The 26,357-nt window shown below is 42.6% G+C and overlaps 1 long non-coding RNA gene across 8 annotated transcripts in view; it reads right to left on the reverse strand.

The window, feature by feature from the left end:
• Window positions 1-19,053, reverse strand: part of LOC111170913 (uncharacterized) — a 94,930-nt gene extending 75,877 nt beyond the window's left edge. For 4 of the 8 annotated variants that reach the window (XR_004022119.2, XR_004022116.2, XR_004022118.2 and 1 more), the window contains exons 1-3: window positions 18,709-19,048; window positions 14,372-16,394; window positions 4,315-4,419 (exon numbers count right to left, since the gene is read on the reverse strand). This is a non-coding gene — a long non-coding RNA (uncharacterized LOC111170913). Of the gene's footprint in view, window positions 1-4,314; window positions 4,420-14,371; window positions 16,395-18,708 lie in introns of all 8 variants that reach the window. The other 4 variants (XR_004022117.2, XR_004022114.2, XR_004022126.2 and 1 more) reach the window with 3 other exon arrangements.
• Window positions 19,054-26,357: the final 7,304 nt, after the last annotated feature.

The raw sequence follows: 26,357 nt of genomic DNA on the forward strand, positions 1-26,357 counted from the left end.
AACCACATGGGGGCAGAAATAAGCATGCTACATGAAGAAAGCAGAGGACGGATGAGGCTGCCAACCAAGAGAAAGGGTGATGTGAAAGAAGGAGCTGGACAGGAAAATGGGAGGGCATCAGTTCTAGGGTTAGCTCTGTGGGGCTTTGGGAAAATCCCTGTACCTCTCAGGGCTGTAGAGAGTAGGACTAGATTCATTCCTCTGAGTTCAACAGCCCTTTGATTCTGTATTTCTTAATAAATATCTTATAACACACTTAATGAAAGCAAGATATCACCCTTTGATGACTAAATCCATCCTGAGTCTACCTTTCTTTCAGGCAAGGTTTGTTGTACTAGAAAGAGAAAGCCAGTGGCCTTTGGGGGCTGGTGAGAGTTTCTTCCTCTGTAGACAAAGTGATCAGTGAACCAGAAAAACATGTAACCCTCCAGTCTAAGGTTCCTTTCTGAATGGTAGACTGACTTTCCACTGGAGCATCCCACCCCTCAGAAGGAGAGTTCAACCATCCTCACCTTCAACTATTACCTAGCGATTAGCGAGCAAACTGCCCTTCCTAACCCCACCTGACATCTTCCCTGGTGCTTTCTCCATGCTGTCCTCCCTTCATCCCTGCCTTGTAGTGCATGTAACTTGATTCACAAAAATACTGCATTCTCGGGGCTTCCCTGGTGGCGCAGTGGTTAAGAATCCGCCTGCCAATGCAGGGGACATGGGTTCGAGCCCTGGTCCAGGAAGATCCCACATGCCACAGAGCAACTAAGCCCGTGAGCCACAACTACTGAGCCTGTGCTCTAGAGCAACAAGGGAAGCCACCGCAATGAGAGGCCCATGCACGGCGACGAGGAGTGGCCCCCTCTCTCTGCAACTAGAGAAAGCCCGTGCACAGCGACAAAGACCCAATGCAGCCAAAAATAAATAAATAAAATTAAATTAAAAAAAAATACTGCATTCTCAGCCCAGGCAAACTAGCAGGATTTTATCTAAGCAATGGGTAGAAAGACAAATATTACATTACAGAGTTAACTTTGTAAAGCAAAGATCAATCTATTATTCATAACTAAGAAGAAATCTATTCATTCGCTGTCCTCAAATAGAGCAAATCTATGCCTTAAACAGGTTTGTTCTCTTAACAGTTGTTAGTTTAAGATTGGTTTACTGCACTAGGCACCAATGCACGTTAGTGGATTACACACATTATTTATTTAACCAATGTATTTCATTAGTGGATTCACCTAACGACATATGAAAACATAACTTATCTACTTAGCAGGTGTGCACCTGCATCACATATTCATTATCAGCAGTAACTTTGCTTTACAAGACGCCAGCTGCCTCCCACAGTGACCACGTAATTCTGGACCATCAGGAGTGGCAGCAGCTGGCAGTGTCTTTTGGTCAAGCCACCCAAGGGGCTCCCAAATGGAGGATGCTCCCTAAGGTGTTAGTAAGCATCCTTCCACCTGTCAACAAGCACGTGATGGGCATCTGCTCTGTGCCCAGACTGTGCACAAGTGGGAGATGCAGTGGAAAGAGCACGGTTCCTGGAATCCCCAAATCTAGTCCCAGTCCCATTGTTGTCTTTTTTTTTCTTAAATAAATTTATTTTTTATTTATTTTTGGCTGCGCTGGGTCTTCATTGTTGCACACGGGCTTTCTCTAGTTGCAGCGAGTGGGGGCTACTCTTCGTTGGGGTATGTGGGATTCTCATTGCTGTGGCTTCTCCTGTTGTGGAGTACGGGCTCTAGGCACACGGGCTCAGTAGTCGTGGCTCGCGGGCTCTAGAGCGCAGGTTCAGTAGTTGTGGCGCAAGGGCTTAGTTGCTCCGTGGCATGTAGGATCTTCCTGGACCAGGGATCAAACCCATGTCCCCTGCATTGGCAGGTGGATTCTTAACCACTGAGCCACCAGAGAAGCCCCCATTGTTGTCTCTTGCAAGCTGTATGGGCTTTGGCAAAACGCTTCATCTCTGTAAGCTTAAGTCTCCTCACCTGAAGAATGAAGCTACCTATAGCACTGTCATGAGGCTCATGACCGTAGTGAAGTGAAGGTGCTGGGGGAAACTGAAAATCATCCTCAGAGAGGCATCATTCTGGCTATGGCTGTTGTTGTTGTTAGACATAAAACAACTTCTGCTCTTTCAATTTTCTATTCTCAATTATAGCATAAGAAAGAGTGGAGATTGCTTATTCATCTCACATCTTCAGTGACTGGCACACCTCTTAATATTTATTTATTTATTTAGCTGCACCAGGTCTTAGTGTGGCATGCAGGCTCTTAATTGCAGCATGCAGGATCTAGTTCCCTGACCAGGGATCAAACCTGGGCCCCCTGCATTGGGAGCACGGAGTCAACCACAGGACCACCAGGGAAGTCCCATGCCTGGCAGCTCTCTGACCCTCCATAATTGTCAGGTAAATGAGTCTCTTCATTATGGGTTATCATTTGTTTTATTTCTAATTATGAAATAAGTTTTAAGTAAAATAATTATAATAATACAAATGACAATTGTTAGTAAAAGGACCATCGTTTGACACAATTAAAGACAAATAAGATATTATAATGTACATACATGCATCCATTCAATAAATACACGTCAAAGTCCATGTTAAGTGCTAAGCTCTGTTCTAGGTGCTGAGGAAAAAATAAGAACAAGACACACAAGGTTCCTGTCCTAAGAGTAGGGCCATTATAGAAGGGGAAGACAAACAAGAAATAAATACATAAATATCAAGATAATTGCAAAGAGTTGTAATGGCAGGAAGGCATGGCTACGTTAGAGTGACTTCTCAGAGGAGATGATATTTGGACTGGACTGGAATTGTAAAAGGGAGCTCAGCCCCTGAAGTTCTGAAATCAATTTTCTAGGCAGAAGGAACGAATGCAAACAGCCGTAGGTGGAAGTGGATAGTTACTTTCAAGATACAAACAATAACCCAGTGGGGCTGGAGTGAAGTGGAAGAGAGAAAGAATGGTACTCAGTGGGGCCAGAATCTGTACCACGTTGAGCTATATAGACAGGATTTGGGATAGTAATTTAAGTGGAGGGGAAAGCGAGTAGAAGTTTATAAGTAGAGAAGACATGATCTACTTTACATTTTTAGAATTTCAGTCTGGCTGTTCTACAGAGAAAGATCCGTAGCAGAGAAGAGGCTGTTTCAGTGAACCAGAGTCTTAGTTTGGGTTCCCCCATAAGCAAACCCTGAGACAAGGATTCAAGTGTAATTCATTTATTTAGGAGATGCAGGGAACTCCTTGGAAGGAGTGTGGGGAAGGAATACAAAGAAGGGAAGGCAAGCAACAAAGGGTGTGTTATTAAGCCAGTTACCATAGTGAGCAACTGGAGCTTCATGCTGCAGAGAAACTTGGGGAAATGCTTCAAAACACACCTCAGAATAGTCCCACCTGAAAGGTGAGGGAGCTGGGGTATTTATGCACCGATTCCCAAATTGAGGTTGCTATTAGGGGGTAGCAGTTGTTACCCCCAGCGCTTCCTGCCCGCAGCAGGTGAGCAGAATGACCTTTCCAGATTGGAGAAAGGCAGCCCTCAGGCACTGAGATGCAAAGTCTTAAGAATATGAGTGAGCACTGACATCAGCTAGTACCTGAGGTCAGATATAATGTTGGCTTGAAATAGGAGATAGTGGTGGAGAAGTGGATGGACTTGAAGCCAAGCTAACAAGGCTTACTGAGATAAGTGTGGGGAGTGGTGGAAAGAGAAGAAATCAAGGATGGTTCCTGGACTGGGGACCTAAACAACTGGCTGGATAGTGGGACCATTTTATGAAATGGGAATGATTGGAAGAAGCATCAGCTTTAAGGGAAAAGAATCAAGAGATTTGTTTTGACATACCTATTAGTCCTCAGAATGGAACTGCCAAGTAGACCACTGGATACGGAAGTTGAGCTCATGGAAAATGTCCTTGCACTCAGCCTCCCACCCCAACTCCAATCCGAATAGCATGGTTAATACCAATTTATACCCATTTTCTAGGTTGGTTTCCTTGAAAAATTTCATCTAAATTCATGATTCCGCCACTTAGAAGTATTTGCCAAACACCTAATAGTGAAAATAGGTTGACTGCCGGAATTTGAGATCCAATACTTCCTGAACAGCCATTATGTGCCAGGCCTTGTACTACATTACATCACATACATTATTGCATTTAAGCCTCCAGTAACCCAAGATATAGATTTTATTCTTGCCATTTTATAGCTGGAAAAACTGACTCAGAGAGGTGAGGTGACTTATCCAATGTCACACAGCTAAGGGCTTCCAGGCTCCCGATCCACACCCATTCCTCGGCACCACGTTACCTGGCTCAGTAATCAAGAGCAGAACTTGCACGCCAGCTTGGGTCCCAGAGTTTGGTTGCTGAAGGATTTCAACATCACTTGTTAGTCATTTGTTAGAGACCCCACCTGAAGAAAGAGAAAGGAAGGACCCAATGACCATTTCCCAGGTAGTGTCTGAAGAACAGCCTCAACCAAATAAAATTCCCATGATCACCAACTTGAGGAAAGACTACATAGCACATCATTCTCTTAGAGGGTCAGGGTAAATGTCAGAATGTCAACAGCATTAATAACACTGTAGTTTGATGAAACAAAACAAAACCTGCTTTTGCTTAATCTAGCATTTCCCAAATCTGCTCCGCCATTGGACCCTGATTTTATGAGCCTTATTACCATCCCCAGGAGGAATGTTCTGAGGAACACGTTTGAAAATCCTACACATGGCTAAGTCAGCACACCTTGGGTTTCATCTTGTCTCAGCCATCTCAACCCCACAGATTGCTCCATTTCTTTGAACATCTTGCTTAAACTCTTTGAAACTCAGCATCCCCCACTCTTACGATGGTATTCACAACTCTTCCATTTGACAAATGTTTGTTGAGCTTGTGCCAGGCCCGGTGCTAGGACTGGCAAGTCCACAGTGAATGAGTCGGCTCCTGATGGCTTGTCTCTTGGTGCAAGCCTCAGAGGAGGAGGCCGCCTGTTGTCTCTACATGATCTCCAGAGCTTTCTCTTTTCTAAGAATCCACTCGAGGTTTTTACCAAAGCAGACGAGATATATTTTGATATCATAATTTTATATAACAAAATAAATAATAATACATCATTAATGTGGTATCTTGATTGACTATGAGATTCTTCTGGCTAGCTTCTCTGGATATTCATCTATTGGGTTCTAAAAATTTATACTTTTAGCAACTTCGTTTTCAGTTGATGTAATTGAAAGCATCTCTCTTGGCAAATGCAAGATCGCAAATAATTTTTGGTAATTTTTTATCTTCAGAAGGATCTTTCTGCTGATGCAGCTGTTACTGGAACTGTTAAGAGTATTGTATAGATTCTGACAACACTGGGATAAATTTCTGATAAATTATTTCAAAATATAAATTTTAGTGCATCTAGAGCTGATGATTCTTGCAAAAGAATTTTTCTAAAAAGATTTAACTCTTCACACAATTCAGTTTTGTGTAAGTCTGAATTTAATTTTAAATATAAATTCATGCGATGACATCTTAACATTTCCTCCGACATTTCCTGTAACTTGTGGAGGATGTACAAGAAACAAAAAGTGGCATCATGATTTGTATATCATTTGAAACATCTGTGTATGCATTATATGGCTGTATTTTCAATTACAAAGCAAAATTACTTTTTAAATTGTCTTGATTAATAATTGGTTCATCCAAAGCATCATATGGGGACTTCCCTGGTGGTCCAGCAGTTAAGACTCACGCTCCCAGTGCAGGGGGCCCAGGTTCAATCCCTGGTCGGGAACTAGATCCCGCATGATGCAATTAAAGATCCCATATACGGCAACGAAGATCCCGCATGCTGCAACTAAGACCCAGCGCAGATAAATAAACAAACAAATAAATAAATATTTTTTAAAAATCATATGAAAATGGTGTTCTTTTCTATTGAATGTGATGATCTTTAAATTTGATTTCTCTTTCTAGGCGTGTTTGCTTTGCTATGTTGCAGCAGTTTCCAAACCCAAAGATTCTAAACTCTTTGAAGGGGGAGGGAAGGACAAATTAGGAAGTTGGGATTAACATATACACATTACTATATATAAAATAGACAACCAACAAGGACCTACTGTATAGTACAGGGAACTATACTCAATATTTTGTAATAACCTATAAGGGAAAAGAATCTGGAAAAGTTGTGTGTGTGTGTGTGTGTGTGTGTGTGTGTGTGTATAACTGAATCATTGTGCTATACACCTGAAAATAAGAAGACATTGTAAATCAACTATACTTCAATAAAAATATTTTTTAAAACACTGCAAACAAAGGATATTAGGAAATGATTAGGTGAATTATTCTCTATGCCTCTCTTTTCTTCCTCTATGCTTCTAATACAGCCAGCTAATCAATATACAAGTTAGCACCACCTACATGCAATGTGACTTCAAGAATGCACAGCATAGCAAATACAGGCAGCAATATTGTATTATACTCAAAGAGACTAGATCTTAATTATTCCAATCATTAAAAAGAAGTGATGATATGTGACATGATAGAGGTGCCAACTATCGTCACAGTGGCAATCATACTACAGTATATAAGTGTATCAAATCAATATGTTGTACACCTTAAATTTACAGTGTTATATGTCAAATATACTTCAATAAAAAAGAACACTTGTAATATAAATAGACTTTAAAGAATTATAATAACTCTCATGTATGCTTTATTACAAAGTCCATGTGTACACTTATATTTTGTAATAATTTTCTGACAAAGTTAACTCTCTATTCCTGTAGTTCCTGTCCTAGTGCTCAGGCTGGAGTTAATATCTGTCCACGTGAAACAAGGACAGGCTCCAGGATGGACAGGCAAGCCAGCCTCCCACCGTAGATGCCAGCACTGGCCACAGTACAGCTCCTCCCCTCTCCCATGGCCACATCACTACCTCTGCTGCTGCTGTCACCATCATCATTACCAATCTGGCCCTGGGGCTGTGCCCTGCAGCACCCTGGACACCCCAGGCATGTATACAGGATTGTCAGGGCAACTCCTCAGCATGCATGTTACCTGCCGTGTTTAGAGGCCTGGCCTATAACTTACACACATGTTGCCTAGAATATCTCCTCTGCTTGCATGCATGCTCCATCAGGGTTTCTTACAAAACACAAGTTCAAAGAAAAGATTATTAAGAATTTCAAGACAGTGACAGCAGAGGACAAACCAAGATACACCCCTCCTCTGAGAGTAGGGCCCTGTGTAACTGCACAGGTCTCACACCCATAAAGCCAGCCCTGCCTGAGAGGCATCACCACTAACACTATTCTTTTTTTTTTTTTTTAATATTTATTTAGTTAGTTAGTTGTCTGGGGTTTTAGTTGTGGCCCCAGGGCTCCTTAGTTGTGGCACATGGGCTCCTTAGTTGTGGCACGCGAACTCTTAGTTGCGGCATGCATGTGGGATCTAGTTCCCTGACCAGGGATCGAACCCAGGCCCCCTGCATTGGTAGCACAGAGTCTTATCCACTGTGCCACCAGGAAAGTCCCAACACTATTTTTAGGTTTTCCAGAAACCCTATGACATCCTTCAGCATCACTTTTGCAGCCCTACCTTGTGAGTCTGCCTTGAAGGACTGCATCGAGACAAATAGCCTGGTCCAGGGGTCTTCCATCAGATCCTTCCCTGGTCTGCATCAAACCAAGGTGTCTACCCTACTGGATTCTTTGAGGCCAAACCTTAGCCCGTCTTCCTTTGACTTTTCAATTCATCCCTTGCCCAGTAAGACACTGTCTTTATTTTTGAAATCCTCCACCGATAGGTCCATCTGATCCTAAGGTTTCATGTCTCCTGCAGGTTTTTCTCACTTGGCTTTGCTGGGTTCCAACTTGATTTTTCCAATGGCAATAAGACTGGGTTTAAAAATAAACTAAAGGAATTATAATTGTGATAAGAAGTAGCCCAGGAGCAGTGACTAATGGAGGTGACTGTGGATTAAGTGACTAAGCAGTCAGTGGGCCAAGTAGCTATTATGAGATAAACCTCAGCTCAGATCAAGAGAATAGCACCCCACCTCCCTAGCGCCCTCTGCTGTCCATTTCTCCTGAAGTGTTGAATTCTAAATAAGAAGAGCCATCAACTTTCTCCTCACCGACACAGCCCCTTGAAGATCCTATGAAAGGATGGGAACTAACAGTCCTAAGTACCCACTGTATACCAAGCACGATGCTGGGCACTTTATAAAATCTCATTTACTCTTCATGACCATCCTTAAATCGTCTGACCTACCTCTCAGAAAGACAGAGGCCCGCACATTCAGGATGCCCAGCTGACGGTGCTCTGGTGGCCTCGCTGACTGTGTCCAAGAAGTCTCACTAGAATCTGGGCCTGATATGGTATTCTATGAGGATGTCTGGCCTGAACCAAATGACAGGCTGAGGCAAGGTCGCCAAATCTCACTCTACTACCCAAGAAAATGGAGATATACAGTCATGGGGGTGAGTGGCCCAGGAGATCCTCTACATGAGGACATCTGAAGAGGATGGCAAGGAGTCACATCTGGAGGGCTCCCTAAACTGGAGGTTAGAGCTGGATTTATGTGGTGGCCACAGCTGCTGATGTGGGCAGGCTGACACAAGTTTAGGGAGCTGAGGCTTTTGTCACCACTTTAGAGCTAAGGAAATGAAGACTCATAAAGATGAAGTGGCCTGCCCAAGATCGTATCAAATGAACTTAAATTCCAACCTGGACCTGGTACATAAAGCTTCCATCATTAAGTGGTTGTGACACTAAAGTAAAGGTTTGGTTTTGTTAGCTCCCCTTCCCACCCCGCCACACACACACACACACACACACACACACACACACACATCCCCATCAGCTGAAGTATCTGAGAACATAATTCTCTACCTTGGTCTTAGCAAAGGGCTTCATTCAACCAAGGTAACCCAGCCAGCCTAGGATCCCTGACACTGAGTTAAGAAAAAAAATATGAGTCCAGTTACCCAATTTGCAAACTGATAAATAAAAATAGGCCAAGTGTGTTTCTCTGGATGCCAACAACCCTTGTCAGCCTGACTCTTGCAAATCATTTTTCAGACTACTGTATCTGCTATGGACTGAAACTCTATTTTGAAACAAAATGCTACTTTGAACCAAAACTGAGCAGTGATTCCTTTGTCGCCTTGTTTATCGTTCTCTAGAAACAGTAACTACTGTTAATTTAACAGGCAGAGGCCCTTCAGGCAAGTAGGAACTAGGAACAAACAGGTTTCACCAAGGATGAAAAGTAATTCAGTTAATATTTCAAAAGGGAGTTATCCATTCCCTATTTATAGAGGACCTTCAATGTCCCAGGAGGTGATTGAAGGATGTGGTCGGTGAAGGAGGCAGACAAGTAAATGGAAGTAACAGTGAGATTGGTACAGTATTAAAGGATGACATTTCCTGGGGGGACACTTCTCCAGCTCCTGTTGTTTCTTTCCACGTGTAGCTGTGATACAACTACACGTGTAGCTGTGTAGTGGCCATCTCCCACCTCTCACTGCAGCTCCCCAGAGAATGTGGCTTCATCTGGTTGGTGAATTTGGGAGGAGTAAACTGGACACTCTCATCTCAGCTACTCTTTTGTTCTCTGTTGAGAAGTCACCTACAGAGAATATGAGTTCTGCTCTTCTCTCCAGGAAGCCTGCCCTCGTTCATACCGTCTGTGGCTGAGTGGATATGTCTGTCTAGTTAAGGAGATAAGTTGGTTCTCACACTCAGCTGAATCCTCCAAATTAGCCTCTATCAGTAGTAAATGTGATATTTTAGTTCTTGTCTGCTTACTCTTTTGTCTTTATCTCAATTTGTTCGGAATGCTGGTGGGGAAGAAAGGCACTAGTCGTGGAGCCTTCTGAGAGACCCTCGCTCCGTCTGTCCCTTTACCCATTTTGTGAATGGGCATGCAACCTGCTTCCCCCTGGACATTGTTCAGACCACTCATCATTGCCCACTTTGTCTGTCTCATCCACCAACCTAGTCCCCCATCACAAAAACAGATACTATGGTTACCCCGACTCGTCTTGCCTTGTTTTAAATGAACTCAAGCCAGTTTCAAAGGAACACCCTTTCCTCTGCTAAATCTACTATTTCATGGTATCTGGGACTTTGCCAGGTATCAGTGTCAAGCCATGGGAGCTTAAGTTTTTCCCTTTAGAGAAGCAGACACTTGTGTGGCCCCCTCATTCTCTATGATTCTTCAGAACTCAGGGCAGCATCTCTGTGGCCACATCTGCAATTTCCTCCAGCTCCCTTGGAAATAATTCATCTGAGTTTGAACTCATTTAGAGCTGCTTTGTACTATTGCTTCACCTATCTTAGATTTCAATTCCCTCTTAATCATGTTTGTTCTACCCTTTTCAGTTTTAAGGTCATTCTGCTTGATAGAGAAGACAGAAGCAAATTAGGGTTGTGTTCTCTGTCATCTGTTAACATTATCCCATCTACCCCAAGCCATGGGCCTATCATTCAGCCCTTATTTTAGCATCTTGCTTCAAAGGTAACTTCTTTCTTTTTTTGGTCAGTAACAATTTTTTTAAGCTGCATTTCATCCTGGGCTCTACCAATTCCAATACTATTTTTGTACATCTGTGCCTCTCTTGTGCTTTCCTGGTTGTTTGGAGATCTTTCCATCTTTATGCAAGGCTTTTAAATATCTGAGCTCATCTGGGACCCCTCTGTGTGGTTACTTAGCTCCCCTAGGCAGCTTCTCCTGCTTCCTCCACCCCACACTTACGCCCCCTCATCCAGGTTCTTTGCATTGATACACTCTCAGAGATCTTTCTGCCATATTGCTTTGTGTTAAAATCTTGGCGTTTCTTTATGTGTTCTCTATATCCTGCACACATCACTAGATCCATATATAAAGTCTTAAGTCTTATTTTTGCCACACTTTGCTTTTCCTCCCTTTTCAGAATAGCTGGACAATTCCACTATTCTTTCAATGTCAGAACGCTGGTTCTCCTCAGCTAACAACAGATAGTCTGGCATTTTTCTCCTTATTCCTGAATTCCAATTTAAAGCCACTTCAGCCAGGTGAACAATTCTCTTGCTAAACTCATTCTCCCCCACCTCCCCCCAGACATTCTCGGATGCTGAGTAAGTGGTAAGCAACTGGGATGCTCAGGGCACACACAATGGGTCAAGTATTCACGTGGATAACACTTGCAAAGTCCCTTCACCTCTCCAAAGACATCAGCTTTATCGTCTGTAACATGTACAACTACCTACTTCCTACCTTCTGTCGCTTTGTGACAATTAAATCAGGAGAAATCCATAGCAGTCTCTACAAATGCTCCCACGAGTCCATCTGTCTTTCTCTGTCATCTGCCCTGAGCGTCAGGCCTGTCAGTCTGGTTTCATTCTACTTCCTGTGTTTCTAAGCCAAACCCTTCTCTCTGACAGTCTCTACACAGCTGGACTCCCATACAAACCTCAGGTTCTAGGCCTCCTCTATTCTTATTATATTGAGGAAGACAGAGACAGTCAGGAATATGGGATTGCCCCAGGGCCTGGATTTTATTTCTGACAGTCCCAAAGTCTGATGTCTACTGCTCTTGCAGGAAGCCCCAGGGACCCTCCTCATGGGAGAAAAAAAAAAAAAAAAGGAAGATGGTTTGCCTTGTCCTTTGAACATTATTTCTCTAGGGATAGATGGGCAGCTATTCAGAGATGGGCAGCTTTTGGCCTGGTACCAAAAGTTTCTGGAAATATTCTCTACTCATATCCTGAAAAAGACCCTAATGATGTAGAGATAGGCATCCCACAGGCAAACATGACACCTGCATAAAATGTCTTAGAAGGATGCACAGTTTCTTTACAGTTAAGATGTGAGAGAGATCACTTTTTACTCGTCATGTTGCTGTACTATTTGAATTTTAACTATGGGTGAGGGTGAGCACGTGCTTATAAGTTTATTATGATGCCTGACTGTGAGCCCTTGGGGTGAGAAGAGTCCATTCCAACTCATCGCAGTGGTGGCTGGGATTTGGATGGGCAGCTCACATGCTCTCCTGTGATAACTGAGCTGAGATTTCTGCAAAACCACTTACTGAATTCTCAGCTATCATGCTAAGGGCCTTACCTATGGTCTCCGTTAGTCCCCATAACAACTCTGAGAGGTAAACGTTGTTACTTCAGTTTTACAGATGAGGAAGCCAAGACTTGTGAAGTTAAGTAACTTGCCACACAGTGTGTGGCAAAGCAAAAGTTTGAACACAGACCTATGTCCAGAATCGATTCTTTTAGCCGCTTCTCTATGCTATGGTAACTCCGCACTAACATGAATCCTTACCCTGTTACACACACACACTCACACATTCACACACACATACACAGAGTACTTACACAGGCACATGCACAGGGATGTGCACACACACATACAAGTACATGCAAATACATGCACATACGTATGTACACACACACACACACACACACAAACACATTTTCCATCCGCTTCAAAGTGATGTTTGAGACTGCTTACAGGTGATTGGGATTGGTTAAAACATTCAGGTCCTGTTTCACAGTTGGCAAGACAGCGCCCCCTCTGATTTACACCTCTGAAGACTGTGGTGGAGACACCAACCTTGCCTAACCAAAGGGCTATCTTTCAGGGGAGGGCTAGTTGCCAGCCCAGAGGACAGTGTCCCGTTGGTTCTTCAGCCTCCCTGTTGAGGAAGGTCTTTGGGTTGAAGTCCTGTCTCAGTGTGGTCCTCTCCTCAGGCTTCTCACCCTTGTTCACCTGTTTGCCACTCACTGTGTTCCTCTGTAGAGGTCACCTCTTCTGAGCCAGGATTTTGTCATTTATAAACTGAGAAATGTTGTATCAAGGGATCACTAAGAACTTTCTATGACACCATGACTGTGCTTTTCTAAAACGGAATCTTCGTCTGCAAGAGGAAGTAAAACTACCACCTGAGGACCCAGGTACTTCTGTGTCCTTCTTCAGTAGCCACCTGGTGGGGCATCTGCCCAGGTCACAAGCCCCTTCTCTCAGAGCTAGACCAGTGACCATGTTCAACAGATGATGCTGCTCCCACCACCATGGTCCCTACAGGCCCCTAGAAGCATTTCTTTATTTTCTAACTCTCTTCAGTCTCAAGTGAAACTATGTACTTCCTTTTACAATAACCCCTGGATGTTTACCCTAAAACAGTCCACAGAAACTAGCACAATGTCTCTGTGGACAAAGACCAAGGCTTGTGTTGCTTCAGCATCGCGGGAGGCAGACTATCAGAGCGGTTAAGGAAGAGGTCTCTGGAGTCAGAGAGACTCAGGAGTTCAAGTCCCAATACTGCCTCTTTCTAGCTGAATGACCTCACATACCTTATTTAAAATCTCTGAGCTTCAGCTTCCTTATCAGTAACTTCAGCATAATAATTCCTACTCCATAAACTTGTTGGGAAGATTAAATGAGAATATGCGTGTCAAGTGCTTAGAGTCTGGCATGGATAAACACACATACCCACACAAACACTCAATAAGTTGGTAGCCATTATTATTCCTCACTGTGCCTTGCTGGGAGGGAGCAGAGTAGGTGTGTAATACATTTTCTGTATTTTGATCCAGTGTTGTGTTTCTAGACTCCAGACCCAGTAGAGAGTATGGTGAATGCCCTTCACCAACAGTGTCACTCTAGTGAGATTTGGTTGACATCGACGGGTCTAGAGTGGGAAAGTGGAGGTGATGGTAAGGAAAGAAAGAAGGTCTCACTAGTTATTGACGCCTCTTAGTATAAGGACAGACACAGAGAAATCCTAAAATGGTCATCCTCTCATCCCCCCAAAAGCAGATATTATCAGTTCAGAAAGTTGAGTAACAGGACACCCAAAAGACAGACTACTGTACAAGTCATATGGATGAATAGCCTAAGCATATTTCAGTCTTTTCCATTACTGGAGGCCCAGGTGTCCAGGCTGGGCTAGCATTCCCCCAGCACAGTAGTCATTAGACTTGGAGGATAAGAGAGGTGCCATTTGTCTGCATCCACTGAAATCAAGGTTCAGTGAAATCCAACACACTGCTCTCTGCCCAGCACAGGCCACATCAGGGGCTCATATTTTATAATTTCCCTCCAGTTTATGAGACAAGCCTTGGTCTTCAAATCAGTAAGAGTGAGGAATGGCTCTACAGGGGAACATGTTTGAATCCAGCTGTCGAAATGTGGGCAATTTGTGAGTAATTAGTTGATGTGCTCCAGAGGATAACTGAAAATGCCCAGATTCAAGCCCAGGTTTCACCAGCTGTTACGGAGTTCAAATTCCCTCCTCCAGGTCTTAGAGAATTGTATTAGTCTGCTCAAGTTGCTATAACAAGATGTCACAGATGGGGTGGCTTAAAAAACAGACACTTACTTGTCACAAGCAGGTGCCCTGATCATCTCCAAACTGTCTTCAGAGTCCTTCGTCCTTTTTCTTGAAGAACAGCACATATCCATAGCTAAATAGCTCTGTGGTCCAGTCCTACAGGATTGAAGAAGTCTGACAGTTGCCCTTTATTTCGTCTCATATTTTTTCTGTTCCCTGTCATTCAGACTGGCAGTGTCTTCACTGGTATAATTGCATCTCTGTTCTTAGCTTCTGTTGAAACGCCTGAGTAAGTCTGTGAGTCACACCCATGATCTCCATCAAATGGCTGTTCAGTCACTCTCTTAGTGCTCTCTTCACAAGCTTTCTCACGTGTTGCAATGTGGAGAGGCTGAGAAGTTCCCCAGTCTTTGAGTTCTGCTTCCTTTTTGCTGAACGGTCTCTTCTTCAATTTGTCTCTTTCCTTTCACATTTTACTATAAGCATTTGGGAGGAACAAAGCTACTCCTTCAATGTTTTGCTTAAAAATCTCCTCAGACAAATATCCAATTTCATCACTTGCAAGTTCTACAAACACTATAAACACCAGAAAACAGTTCAGCCAAGTTCTATGCCACTTTATAACAAGAACCACCTTTCCTCCAGTTTCCTATAACATGTTCCTCATTTCTGTCTGAGATCTCACCAGAATCGCTTTTAGCATGTCTATCGTGTGCCTCAAACCTTGTCCAGCCTCTACGCATTACCCAGTTACAAAGTTGCTTCCACATGTTTAGGTATTCGTTACAACAGTGCCCCTCTTCCTAGTAGCAAAATCTGCATTAGTGTGCTCGGGCTGCTGTAACAAAATACCACAGACTGGGTAGCTTAAACAACATATTTATTTCTCACAGTTCTGGAGGAAGTTCAAGATCAAGGTGTTGGCAAATTTAGTTCCTGGTGAGGACCCTCTTCCTTACTTGCAGCCAGCCACCTTCTCACTGTGTCCTCACATGGCAAATCTCTCTGCCTCTCTCTCTCTCTTCCTCTTCTTACAAAGTCACTAATTCCATCATGAAGGTTCCACCCTCATGACCTTATCTGACGCTAATTACTTTCCTAAGGCCCCATTTCCAAATGCCATCACAGTAGAGGTTAGAGCTTCAGCATACAAATTTGGGGTGGGGAGAATACAATTCAGTCCACAGCAATAATTTTTTTTTTCACAGCAATACTTTAACATTGACTTTTTTACTAAAGCCTCTCCTGGTCCTAGGAGCCCTCTCCCCTATATTATTTGACATCCACGAATATTTTTAAGGAAAAGCAGGAATAGCTGCACCTTCCATTTTCCCCTATCCCTCTTCTTTAATTCCTAAATATTTGGTCAAATAATAACTGCTAGTATTTGTTGAGAATTTGCCAGGTGCCAGGCACTGTTCTAAATAATTTACAGGCATTATTAACCCTCATAACAAACCTACAAGATAGGGTTCTCTTCACAAGCTTTCTCACTTTTTGCAGTATGGGATAGGTATTACTAATAACCTTATTTAAGGGAATTCCCTGGCAGTACAATGGTTAGGACCCCGTGCTTTCACCACTGAGGGCGCAGGTTCAATCCCTGGTGGGGGAACTAAGATTCCTCAAGCTGTGCGGCACGCCCCCAAAAAGTAAAAAAACATATTTAAAAGATGAGAGAATGGAGGCCTAGAAAGTTAAGTAACATGCTCAGGGTCTAGAACTGAAAGATCCAGAATTTAAACACAAGCTGTCTAACTGGAGAGCCCACCTCTTAATCATTATACCATACATCTCTGACCATGTTACGCCTCTGTGTGTGTTCCCTCTAAAATTCCCTTCGTGCCCCATTCCATCATATAGCAAGCTGCTACTCACCCGTCAAGCTCATGAAGTCTTTCCCTGACTCCACTGGGAGAGTTAGACCTGGGATCTCCTCTCTGTCCCCACAGCACGTGGCCCATAACATGGGCACGTTTCTCCAGCACTCCTGTGATGGTAGCTCACGTACCCATCCCCACCAGACCAGACAAGGCGGAGGATCCTCAGCGCAGGTCTACGTCGTCCTCATCTTTGTAACCACAAAACCATGCACATGGGGTTTAGTACATTGTTGTCATTCAAAAAATTATTGTTGAAGTTAAAATTAAAAAGCAGAATTTGGTAATAAACTGTTTGAATTCAACAAACTCAGTAAACTGCTTGAGTTCTGACCTCATAATGAAATAGCTGAAGTCTAATTTTTCTGCTGCGAATCTGTCAAGGATGAAATAGGATCCTGGATCCTACCAACTCCTCCTGGGAAATATTTACTTTCTTTACCACCGTTCGCCTCAGCTCTTGCCTGAACGACTGCAATGGCCCCTCATGGACCCCCTGTCCCTTGTCTTTCCCATGCCAATTCACTCCCCTAGGCACTACCAGAATGATCTACATAAGCAGATCCAACCATGTCACTTTACTGGTGCTTTATTTAAGCTATGCTTTGGTTTATCCAAGCACACCTTCTAGTATGCTTACCTTGCTACTATCCTTTCAATGTCCCCACCTCCCTCTCTCCTTCCACACACCCAAGGGTGACCAGCGTACTCTGTTGGGGGTTATTGGTGCAACCCCACTCATCCAGTTGCAGTGATGCATTTTTAAACCCTTAAATAACATCACACTTTAACATCAGCATTCAGGGTTGAGGGAAGATGCTGAAATCATCTTGCAGGCTCAAAGTACAGAAATTTTAAACTCATTGGTTTTCCATGCTGACCAAGTTCTATTCAGCTGGAAGCAAAGAAATCAATTGCATCACTTTTCACTTAATTAACCTTGAAGCTGCTGGCCTGGGCATTCTCCCTGCCGAGCCAGCACAGCCACGCATGCTTCATTCCCCTCCCCATTAGTCAACTGAAGGTGTCATCCCTCCACAGTTAATTCCTAGTCCTATAACCATGTCCCCTGGGCACCTGTAGCCCTTCACTCACATCTACATTGTGAAGCTTATCTCATTCTGCCTCATGGAGTAGACATCTGTCTCCTCACCAAGCTCCAAGTCTGAAGAGGCAAAGAAAATGCTCACTCATTATTTACCCCCAGGACCTGGCATAGAGCTGATACTCAATTAATTTTCAATAAATGATGTCACATCCCGGAGGAAAATTCCCAAAGCCATGCTTAAGAATTAAACTTCTCATTCCACTTCAATAATTGGACAGGTGTCCTGCTGGCTTGCAACGCAGGGCACCCTCTCCCCCTTTTCTCTTTAGGTGGGTGGGTACACAACACTCTGTATGCGTCCAGCTACCAGAAATTCAAGCCACACCCTGGCATCCGACTGACATCCTCTACCCAGTCCATGTGGGTAAACTCCTCCTTGGGTTGTTAAAAAAAAAAAGTAACCAGCCTAAGGTCTTGCTAGTCTTAGAGGCATTCAGAGAGTTAAAGGAGAATTATGAGACGGAGAACATGAGTGCTCTTTTTTATGGGTCAGTGGTCTTTGGATGGTCCTAAAAAGAATGCAACCCACGTCCCCTCCTTGATCCTAGTCTTCTCATGAACCAATGGCTGCCAACAATAATTCCATTTGTGCTTCTAATCTAAGGCCAACCTCCTTTTATACAGTGTATCCTATTCCCTCTCACTTATGGAAGGACATCACTCTAGCAACTGTCCTTATTCTCCCCTGTATCATTATATTTTTCTCACTTTATTGAATCATGTCTATCATTATACAAAAGCACTGTAATGAGAGAAGAAAAAAGAGAGGGAGGATTTGCAAAGTAAGAAACAAAACTCATTATGTACTAATAATATGACTTCTCCACATAAAACCCAGAGAAGAGAGAATAATATGAGAGGTTAGCAAGGTTTCCAATTTTTTAAATGAAAAGCATCTCTATATTAAAAATAATTACTCCAAAAAATAATTGTTAAAAATTATATGATATCAGGAGTAAAGCATGAACAAGATATTTTGGATTTAATTATAAAGCCTAATTTAATGGCATAAAAGAAGACTGAAATAAATTGAGTGATATACCAGATTAATGGGTGGGAAGATTCAACACATTAAAGATAACAAATTCTCTCCAAACTTAATCGAAATTATCAGTGAAGTCCCAATCGAAACTCCAACAAAGTTTTTGGCAAAACTTGATAAGCTAACGCATATATTTATATGGAGGAGTGAAAAATCAAGAATAACCAGGAGAATTTTGAAGAAGAAAAATATGGAGGGACCTCACCTTATCAGTGGACTTGTTATTACACAATAAAAATTAAAATAGTACGGCAGGCATGGAGGTTGCCTGTGCAGTATCCATTCCCCCTTATTCCTCTCTAACAAAATCCCAATTTTGTTTAGGGTGGCAACGTGAACAGTCAAAATGACTCACCTTCTCAGACTCTCTTGCAGCTATTGTGTCCATGTGACTCAGGTCTAACCAACATGATACGTTTACTGATTGGAAATGCTATTATTTGAAAAGTAAAAGGAGGACTTGGGGATATATGTCTTTTCCCTTTGCCTTTATTTTTTCTTCCTCCATAGAACGAAAGTGCTGTACGTGAAAGTGCAGGAACCATCTTGTGACCATGAGGAAGGAAGATACACAATAAGATTAGTGGAAGGGGAGGAGGAACTCTGAAGGGTTTTTTTCCTTCCCTCTTCTTACCTCTGCTTTTTGCTTACTTTCCTACTTCCCTATTTTATTCTCCTTCTTGCTTGTAGTTTTCACTTCCCTTTTCACACTTCTCTTTTTGGGGGGTGGGGGGCAGCACCATGGCTTGCAGGGGTCTTAGTTCCCCAACCGGGGATCGGGGATTGAACCGAGTTCCCAGTAGTGAGAGCGCAGGGCCCTAACCACTGGACTGCCAGGGAATTCCCTTGCACTTCTCTTTTCTTCCTTCCCGTTTTAAAGAAAAACTTTAAAAGAAAATATCTATGACTTTTCTGTAGAGAAAAATATGTATGACATATTCATGATATTGGGGTAAGAAAACATTTCTTAAACAACACACAAAATCACTGACCACAAAAGCAAAAAAACCCAAAAACCTATGAATTTAACTAAAGTATAATTTTAAATATCTATACAACAAAAGTTACCCACCAAGAAAATATTGAGAGGAAGAGAAATAAATGAAAGCATAAGCTAGATAAGGTGATGAGGGAAGGTAAATTGAGATTGGAAGGACCATGTAAAGAGCATGAAAGAGATTGTTATAAGCAAAGGAAGTCTCTGTGCAAAGCCCCAGAGTTAGGAAAGGCTTGGTAGTTAGGAACTAAAAGTGACCAGGGTGACTGGAGGTAGAGACAAAGAAGGAGAGTCATGGGCAATAAAGTTGAAGAGAAAAGCAAGAGAAAGTCCCACGAGCCTTGTAAGCCACAGAGTAAGAAGTCTGGACTGACTTGTGCAACAGAAAGCTCTTAAATGGCTATGAGCAAGGGGACCCACGAGTTCCATGAGCTGATCACTTACAGCACAGTGCAAATAATGATTGAAGAAGGATGACTTACAAGGCACTCTGAAGACCTACTTGCTTCACATGTTGAGACCAACATTATGAGGACACATTCTCTAAGTCATCAGAGAGCTAACAGAAGGAAGAAAAGGATTCCAAAAATGATGCCACACCTCCAAATATATACATATAAATGTGATCTTCATCTGGAATGGCTGAGAACTAAGGTTGCTGAGGTGGGAGGCCAGGGCTGAAGGAAGGATTCAGAGTGGGGGAACTAGGTGGGTGACAAGGAACTGGCCTGGACCATTAGGCAGCCAGAAAAGGAAAGCCTGACTGGCTTATATCAAGATTATTCAGGATATTTTGATATCTGGGGACATAACTAGGTGGGAAAGCTGAGCTGAGGACTCTTGATCTGAGTCAAAGCCATTCAGATGTGCTTTAGTGGTCCTGTTTCAGGGTACTTGCTGCTCAAAAGCAAACAAAAGCAAACCATCTCGGAAGGAAGCTTCCCATATTGGGCCTCAAGAACTCCTACAAACCAAGATCAAGCAATGAGCTCACATTTTTTTAAAGTATTAAATGCATGAGAAGCCACTATGAGTGAGAAGAAGCTGAAACAAGAATCAGTAGATTTAGATCCCCAGGAACCCCAAGGATGTGAGAATATATTTTTTAAATAGTTATGTATAATGTGTTTAAAGAAATAAAAGATGCAATTACAAAGATGAGAACTCAAGAAGCTATTAGGAAAGAAGAAATAAGTTTGGAGTAAAAACAAATGGAACCATTAAAAAATGAAAAATTAAAATCTCAATGGACAGTCTAAACAGCAGTTAAGATGCAATTTAGGAGAGAATCAGTGAACTAGAAGATATCCAAAGAATTGTCAGAATATACCAAAGAGAAATCAGGAGGAAGAAAATGCAAAGGAGGGGTTTGCAGGCACTGAGAATAGAAAGTCTAACATATATATATAATTGGAATCCCAGAAGGAGAGAACAAGGAGAAGGCAAGAGAGGCAATATTCAAGACTCCACAAATTTGATAGAACTAATAAAAAGTATAGGTCCCAAAATGCAGGAAGTAAAAACATCCCAGATATGAAAAATAAAAGAAAATCCACACTTAGTATAGTAGTGAAACTGCATAACACAAAAGACAAGATCTTGAAAACAGCCTGACAACAATGACAATTTACTTACAAAGGCATAGCCATTAGAAAGACAGCTGACTTCTCCATGGCAACAATCAAAATTAAAAACAGTGGAATTACAACTTAACTATGTTGAGAGAAAATAACTAACAATTAAGAGGATATACCCAGCAAGGAGAGGGTGTGGAGAAAAGGGAACCCTCATACACTGTTGGTGGGAATGTAAATTGATACAGTCACTATGGAGAACAGTATGGAGGTTCCTTAAAAAACTAAAAATAGAACTACCATACGACCCGGCAATCCCACTACTTGGCATATACCCTGAGAAAACCATAATTCAAAAAGAGTCATGTATGACAATGTTCATTGCAGCTCTATTTACAATAGCCAGGACATGGAAGCAACCTAAGTGTCCATCGACAGATGAATGGATAAAGAAGATGTAGCATATATATATATATATATATATATATATATATATATATATACACAATGGAATATTACTCAGCCATAAAAAAGGAACGAAATTGAGTTATTTGTAGTGAGGTGGATGAACCTAGAGTCTGTTATACAGAGTGAAGTAAGTCAGAAAGAGAAAAACAAATACCGTATGCTAACACATATATATGGAATCTAAAAAAAAAAAAATGATCATGAAGAACCTAGGGGCAAGACAGGAATAAAGACGCAGACCTACTAGAGAATGGACTCGAGGACACGGTGAGGGGGAATGGTAAGCTGGGACAAAGTGAGAGAGTGGTAGTGTATATATGGACACATATACACTACCAAATGTAAAATAGATAGCTAGTGGGAAGCAGTTGCAGAGAGATCAGCTCGGTGCTTTGTGACCAGCTAGAAGGCTGGGATAGGGAGGGTGGGAGGGAGGGAGATGCAAGAGGGAGGAGATATGGGGATATATGTATATGTATAACTGATTCACTTCTTTATAAAGCAGAAACTAACACACCATTGTAAAGCAATTATACTCCAATAAAAACGTTTAAAAAAAGAGGATATACCCAGCAAAATTATGTTTAAAGAGGGTAAAAGAATAACATTTACAGACAAACAGAAACTGAGAGTTTACTACAAAGAAACTTCTCTAAAGGACATACTTCAAAAAAAAAAAAAAGAAAAAGATCCAGAAAGATGACCTGAGCGGCAAAAAAGAATGGAGAGCAAAGGAAACCATAAATATGTAGATAAATTCAAACGCTGTGTAAATAAAATAATAATAATTGTTTTATTTGTGGGATTAAAAAGTTTAGGACTGGAAAACAAACATGGATAATGTATAAATTGATGGGCAAAGATTGGAAATAAAGTGTTGCAAAATCCTTAGAGTAGGACTTCCCTGGTGGCGCAGAGGTTGAGAGTCCGCCTGCCGATGCAGGGGACATGGGTTCATGCCCCGGTCCGGGAAGATCCCACATGCCGCGGAGCGGCTGGGCCCGTGAGCCATGGCCGCTGAGCCTGCGCGTTGGGAGCCTGTGCTCCGCAGCGGGAGAGGCCACAGCAGTGAGAGGCCCGTGTACCGCAAAAAAAAAAAAAAAATCCTTAGAGTATTTGGAAACTGGGGTCAAGATACTGTTTAGTTTGTTTTCATGATAGAAGAATGGCAAGACTGGAATTGGGGGGACCCATTAAGGGGTGGTTGCCACAGTCCAGTAGCGAAATAATGGTTTCCTGGACTAAGACATGGCAGTAAAACTGAAAAGAAACAGATATTTTCAAGATTTATTTTAGAGAGAGAGAAGATATGGGAGGAGCCAAGGATAACTTCTGGTTTGGGATTGAGTCATTGGGTAGACGGTGGTGCTAAATGAGATGGAGATGCCTGGATCAGCAAGGTGGGTGAAGAAGTTAAGTGTCCCATTTGGCATGGTAAATTTCAGAAGTAGGGCCATTCTGTAGTTTTAAGTAGAATTCTGAGCTGGGGAGATCAATGTGGTCATCATTAGCATAGAGGTGTCTTTTTAAATTCATGAAATTGGATAAAATTACTTAGGGAAAGAATTTAGAGAAAGATTGAATGACATAAAGCATGTCTTAAGGTCCTTTTGCCTTTAGAGGTCAGGTACAGCAAAAAGAGCCATCAAACAGAGATGCAGGAAACAAGTAAGATGAAGAGAGGAGAGAGTGGTGTTACCAGATCCAAGAGGGGAAAGGTTTGCAAGAGTGATTTCAGTATGCTGAGAGGTCAAGGGCGACGGGAACAGAAGCCACGACCTTGACAAGGGTTCATTTAAAGAAGTGTGGTGAGTGGTAGAATTGAGTGGGAGAAGAAGAAGCAGTGAAGTATATGAGACCTGTTCATAAAGGTTGGGTATGAAATGAAGCAGAGATAGAATAGTACCTACATAGAAAAGTGAGGTCATTGGAAAAGTTTTTTTTAGATTTGGAATTATCCGTGTTCCTGTATAGTATAGGAATGATTCAACAGAGAGGGGGAGGTTGCTGATGCTGGAGAGAAAATGAATCATCAAAGAGATGCAATCCTTGAGAGAACAAGAGGAGATGAGATCCAGAGAACAGTGGAAATATTGGCTTTTAATGGGAAAAGAGATGCATCCTATATGGCTAAGCTGAGGGAAGAAAATGTATTTACATTTTTAGGTCTAGTTGTAGGAAGATGAAGGGGTACATATCTGACAGCTTCTATTTTCTCAGTATAGCCTAAGGCACCATGATCACCTGGGGGTGAGGAAGAAGGAGCTACAAGTAGTTGAGGGGAAGGGTATGAAACACTATCCCCCTTCCTCTATATCACAGCACTCCACTTATTTCCTTTGTGGAGCTATAACAATCTTTAAGAATCTTGTTTATTTTTCCATTTACTCATTTACTCTCTGTCTCCCCTACTAAAATGTAAGCTCCATGAGGGGCAGGAACCAGGCCTGCCATGTTTAGATGGATCCAGTGTTTAGCAGGGTGCCCAGCGCATAGTACGTCCTGAAAAAATATTAGCTGGAAGTTGAATGAATAAACATATTAGCATATTCAATGCTTGATGATTATAAGGGAATTAAAATCTCCTAAGTGGAGGTTGTACTGAGGCCACTGTTGAATCACCTGCCAGCAGCACCTCCACTCCCAGCCCATTCCCAGCCCCACCACCAGCTCCACTCGGGTTTCAGGGCCAGTCAAGACCCTCTTGAGATCCATCCACTCTCAGTACCTAACACAGAGTCCACACACAGCCTGACACCTGGCACTGAACAACCCTTGCCTCCTACTCTCACTGGCTGGAAAAGTGGCAGGCACTTGAGGAAAATCCTGACAACCTCCAATACCACCAAAAAGAAAGTTTTTTTTTGCCCTGTCTATCATAAGCAGATGGAATTTAAGATGATCGTGACTGTCTATTGTTCTTAAGTACATTACACCAGGATCGGGGCGGGGTGGGGGGCCTTTCTGAAGAGACACTTCGGAAGATGAAGGAAATGTAACAATGACATTTAAAGCCTCTTTATTTAGAAACCAGGCTGGCTTGACCTTTATGCTTCTATCAGCATCCCAAAGGAGGCAACAGAGTTAAAATTTGATGTCATGACAGGTCCATGATTTCTGCTCCAGGGAAGGTAATAAAAGGCCTCACGACACCCCTTCCCACTCTCACCATCTCCACCACCACAACTCCCAGGTCTTGGCGGTGCTCACAAGGCTTGACTGTGAGCTGTGAGCAACCCCTCTGGATCTGCCTCCAAAGTCTGGGACTGTTCACACATCTGAAAATTCCACCTTCAACAGAAGCCTGGACAAAGTGCAGATATCTGATGATTGTTCAATGCTAAATTGGAAAAGGAAAAAAAGAGCAGTGAGAACCTTCTAACAGTCTCTCAGATTCCTGAAACTTCTTATTGTTGTTAAAGGATTAAATAAGATTTGACCTTTGGAAGGGAGTCATCTTATTTTTGTCTGATTCTAAAAGAGTGATACACAAGACCACAAATATGCTCACACGCACACATCCTCAGACCCCTGCAAGGTTAGGAGCAAGCATAGGAGTGAGCAGCCTTGACTGGTATACATCATCCATCAACAGGAATGAAAGAAGACTCTTCCTATACATATGGGATGCAAAGAACTATGTCCCACACACCATGTTGCCTCCATTCCCCTCATTGCTCTCCCCCTTGCCTGAAATGTCCACTGCATACTCCCCACCAGTCTGCTTATATTTCAAGTCTCACTTCTTCCATGAAGCCCTCTCCAAATTCTCCAACACTTCTCTGAGCTTCTACATTACTGATCCTAGTCATTGAGTATATACTGCCTCTTGATGCTACTCAAGTGCTTCGGATTTTTTATTTCATCTGCCCAACAAGAACGGGTAACTTTTACATATTGCATTCCCCCAGTGCCAGCAGGGTACTGGACACAACTGCAGATGCTCAGTAAGAATTCAATGCATATTTTCTCACTAGTCATACGATCGATGGGTGTATACAGATGGAAAATCACACAAGAGTAATAATAACAACACCAATATCTACTATATTTGAGCATCACTATAGATCAGGTACCGTGTTGAGCACTTTCTAAGTATCACCTAATTTAAATTTATCAGCAACTCTATGAAGCAGATTCTATTTTTATCCCCACTTTACAAATGGAGAAATTGAGCTTTAATCCAAATTAGGGATTTTGACCAAAAAACTGATTCCAGAAATGTGTGTGTATATTTTTTTAAATAGGGAATTACAGGCTCAAGTAATACTTTCCAAACAGATTCACAAAATACTGGCCCTGGAAAGGACTTCAGAGCTCATCAAGCCCAACTGTCTTGTCTTATAGATGAAGGAAACACATGCCAGGGATGTGCAGCTAGTAAGAAGCAGAGGTAAGACTAGAACTGAGTCCCTTACTGCCAGGGGATGTGGTTTCTACTACTTGCAATCCTACCCAAATATGTTATCTTTTCTCCTCCTCCACACACCTTTGACATCCTCAGGTTCTGTGCCTAGTACACATGGTTCAGATATCTTGGGTCCAGAGGCTGCTGCCACAACCCATCTGGAGTGAGCTAGGCTTTCTTCAACACTCCTTACCCTACCATGCTTTCCCTACCAACTCCCCCTTCATCACCTCCTCCCCTGGCCTGGACTCCTGACCCCAGACTGCATTGCCCCCACCTTTGCCCTTAACCAAAGCTTCTCTGTGGCCAAGCAGAGCCGTCAGAATGCTATTCAGGCTGCCAAGAAGCAGACGGTAACACAGACGGTGACACAGGCAGTCCAATCAGGACAAATGCCTCGACTGAAACCAAATTACCTTTCACATGAGCCAGAGATGGGATTTATACCCCTGCCTCCATCTGGCCCTGCATGGCAGCCTCTGCCGGCCCTGGGTGGGGAAGGAAGGGAAGCGGCTAATTGCATCAGGGCCTTCTAATCCAGTCACAATTTAATCAAG

Source organism: Delphinapterus leucas, unplaced genomic scaffold (assembly GCF_059928025.1).
Source record: "Delphinapterus leucas isolate spDelLeu-1000000601 "Yukka" unplaced genomic scaffold, BTC_Dleu_Yukka2 spDelLeu_asBTCV2_sq74, whole genome shotgun sequence".
Taxonomy (NCBI): Eukaryota; Metazoa; Chordata; class Mammalia; order Artiodactyla; family Monodontidae; genus Delphinapterus; species Delphinapterus leucas.